Source organism: Etheostoma spectabile, chromosome 17 (genome assembly GCF_008692095.1).
Source record: "Etheostoma spectabile isolate EspeVRDwgs_2016 chromosome 17, UIUC_Espe_1.0, whole genome shotgun sequence".
Taxonomy (NCBI): Eukaryota; Metazoa; Chordata; class Actinopteri; order Perciformes; family Percidae; genus Etheostoma; species Etheostoma spectabile.
Window position 1 is genome coordinate 17,467,415 of NC_045749.1, and position 3,168 is coordinate 17,470,582.

At 40.2% G+C, this 3,168-nt stretch overlaps 2 long non-coding RNA genes across 3 annotated transcripts in view; both read left to right on the forward strand.

Moving 5' to 3' along the window:
• The window catches only part of LOC116704884 (uncharacterized), a 115,124-nt gene that overhangs the window by 8,986 nt on the left and 102,970 nt on the right, over window positions 1-3,168 (forward strand). The window contains exon 4 of one of the 2 annotated variants that reach the window (XR_004335801.1): window positions 2,125-2,281. The exons of the other annotated variant lie outside the window; for it this stretch is intronic. This is a non-coding gene — a long non-coding RNA (uncharacterized LOC116704884). The remainder of the gene's footprint in view (window positions 1-2,124; window positions 2,282-3,168) is intronic. 2 annotated transcript variants of the gene reach the window in all.
• The window catches only part of LOC116704883 (uncharacterized), a 6,711-nt gene continuing 6,209 nt past the window's right edge, over window positions 2,667-3,168 (forward strand). Inside the window, exon 1 of the long non-coding RNA XR_004335800.1 lies at window positions 2,667-3,082. This is a non-coding gene — a long non-coding RNA (uncharacterized LOC116704883). The remainder of the gene's footprint in view (window positions 3,083-3,168) is intronic.

A 3,168-nucleotide genomic window follows, 5' to 3' on the forward strand; every position in this document is an offset into this window, starting at 1 on the left:
CAGTTATTATGAGAGCATCAATCCACATTACAACACACTGCCGTTCCCCTCATTTACAACACACAGTCCTCAAATGGGAATATCACAGTTACTGTGTTTAAAAGTCACGTTCAATATTTGTTATTCTTCGACTGTCAGTTGGGGAGGAATGCTAATAAGCCTTATAAGCCATGCAAAGCTGTGACTCCCTGTTACTTCACTGCAGGTTTTATCCTGGCTTGTGTGAGGCAACACATGGTGAGACCTTGACACTCATGCCTTTCCTTAAACTGGTCGTGAAGACAACCCTATTGCAAACTGGGGGTGCAAGCTTACAGACAGGCATTTTATGAAATGTAGAGAGGAGGTTGGAGCTGGATGAATGTTATTTTATTAGGATGAAGACACTATCAGCAGGGGAAGTTCCTCAGTAAAAGCTAATCACATCAGATCCAATCATTTCCTTCAAAAGCTGCAGATATTCCTTTAGACCTACAGTATATTTAGATGTTTTTGGTTGAACAGACATGGAATTAAAGGCCTCTGTGTTCTTTGACACTTCTGCTTATCTATGGACTTTACAGTGTTTACAATTCACTTTACTCTCACTTTGCAAGAGTCCCAGAGAAGAATGGGTCAATACAGGAAACTCTCAGTGCAAAGAAGGAAGTTAATGGGTTCACTTTAACCCCATGAAAGAGAGATCAATAAAACAAATGGGTGCATTTAACACAGTATTCCTCAAATGTCTGGCATGTTCTTTAAAGAAACACAGTAGGGATTGGGCTGATTGTTGTTGTTTGAAGTAAGTCTGCCAGTTTGAATTGGTTAAATATATTTTCTGTACATATTTGAATTTTAACTACACCATGAAAAAAACATAGGATAAGATTCAAACTTTATTGATCCCACACCCGTTTTCAGCAGCTCTGTCAAAAAGCAAGGAAAGGAAAAAGGAGATGAGTGATTAAAAAACCCACAAAAAAAAGTTACATGCACCATATAATCTTTTACTTACTGTATACTGATCACACCCACCTCCTTCTGATCACATCAGTCCCCACAGTCCATGTCTCAGCTACAGTAAAACAAACTCCCACCATTAAGTGATATTTTTCAAGCCCATGCCTTTGATTTGGAGCTAAAAGCTGAAGTGCTAAAACCTCTTGATTTTATTGAGTAACGCTCCGCTTGTGCTCAGACCTGGGGAATTGCATTCCTGTAGTGTGTCTGCTCATGTGCTCATAGCTACCGTCACCATGGGCATCCAGCCGACTGCCACACATGCATCTTCTGGTTGAAGCTATGAAATATTGTGTATGAATACATCTGGTACTAAAGATTACTATTTTCATGTCACTAACTGAGGTTTTCCCAGTCTGTCCAGGAGAGCAGGAAACCCTAGCAATGCAATCCATATTTAGAACACTGCTGACCCATTCATTGGTAAGGGAAGATTGATTTAATTCTGCAAAGATATGTGTAAGTGCTGGTTGGACTTGCTGTTGTAAGTCTCAGTCTGCAGTTGAAAAAGGGGAAATGGACATTGAGAATGATGGCAGCTGGCTGTGACACCGGTGGCAACAGGCCTGTGAGCCTGGAGGCAAGGGGGGAGGTTTGCGTGCAGACAGAGAGATGGGAAACAGGAACGACTGATGGGCATGTGTCAACCCTCCTCCTACAGTAAATGTTGAGAGGGAACAAGGGTGGCTCGCTAATTGGGGCGAGATGTAAAAGTCGCTGTCACTCATCATCATCTTCACTAATATGTTTGTAGGCAAAAGCCAGCTGAAGCGTAGAGCTGAAGGTTAGTTAGAGTTGGGGCAGAATGAAGATGAACATCTTTTTTGGGCATAGCTCTTATACTAATAAGATTGGTACCACACTGTGCTGCTGAACACATAGCTTCTGCTTTAATTATTGAACATATGTACATTTAATTTGCAAGGCAATTTCAGAAAGCAACCCTTTGAGACCAAGCCTTGTTTTTTTTCTCTTTTGCACAACTCGTCCAACGGTGAATCTCTCCAGCAATAACGGCAATGTCATGGATTGTCATGATGGTCATAATAGAGTACTGGTCTTAACCTTCTAGGATCTACATCTGTCATTTTTATTTGACCATGATTTGCTCCCTTCTTTCAGAACCCTTCATGCAATGTCCTGAAGGAAATATTGGCAAAGAGAAGGAGAGCGCTATTCAGCCTCTGGAATTGACTGTGAAATGAACAGGAGAAACGTTATTTCAGCGCGCAGCACTAACCAGTGTGAAAAACAGATAGTGACAGCGATAACGAAGCAAGTAATGAAATAGTAAGTGCTCCTCCTACGGTTGTATGTCTTTATCACTTTCTTTACTGTTTTGCAGTCTTCCCTGACTAGAACAATGGAATAACAATACAGCCTTTCCGTTGATGATTGTAGTCACACAAATTAAACATTGATTTCAAATACGGAAAACCTAAGCTGCAAAACTAATTTCAACAGGTATAATTAAAGCCAATTTACCATATAATTAGATCAGTATGCTACCAAAAATTCCCAGATTTTTTTTAGTGACTTACAGTGACTTATGCACTAAACAGGATTTACCTTGTTATAGTTTATCGACAGGAATTGATTGGTCCGACGACAAACAGCCACCCACAAACAGTCTATAAACAAAGCATCAGGCTGTCTTTTTACCATGGCTAAAAGATGCTAGCTGCAGAATCGCCTTCAAGGACTTGCGCGCTGATTAATGGCCTCCTTTTTATTTTTTTCTACTAATCTTTGAGTTAACACGTACTAAACATGAGTTGTATTTGCACCACAGCGCCGCCACGCCTTGATGCTCATGACAATAATAGCATGTATAGTTATCTTTATTGAAGTGAATTAGGTTTAAATCGCCTTCATGCATGAATGAATGATGTTTCTGAAATTGTACACATAATAATCCACAATGATCACATCACACAAAACTAAAATTGCAAGTCAAAATTACATATTGTCAATATTTTTAGAGACCCCCCCAAAATTTCAAAAATCACGTTTTCAGGGGAGCCCATTTTCTTTTTAAGGGGAGCCGAGCTCCCCCTAGCGCCCTCGTAGTTTGCACCCTGTTCCTGCTCCTAAAGCTAACGATCTGAACAAAGTTGACCAGTTATATGATCTAATCTGAGTGGCTTTTAAAACCTGCTAAGATCG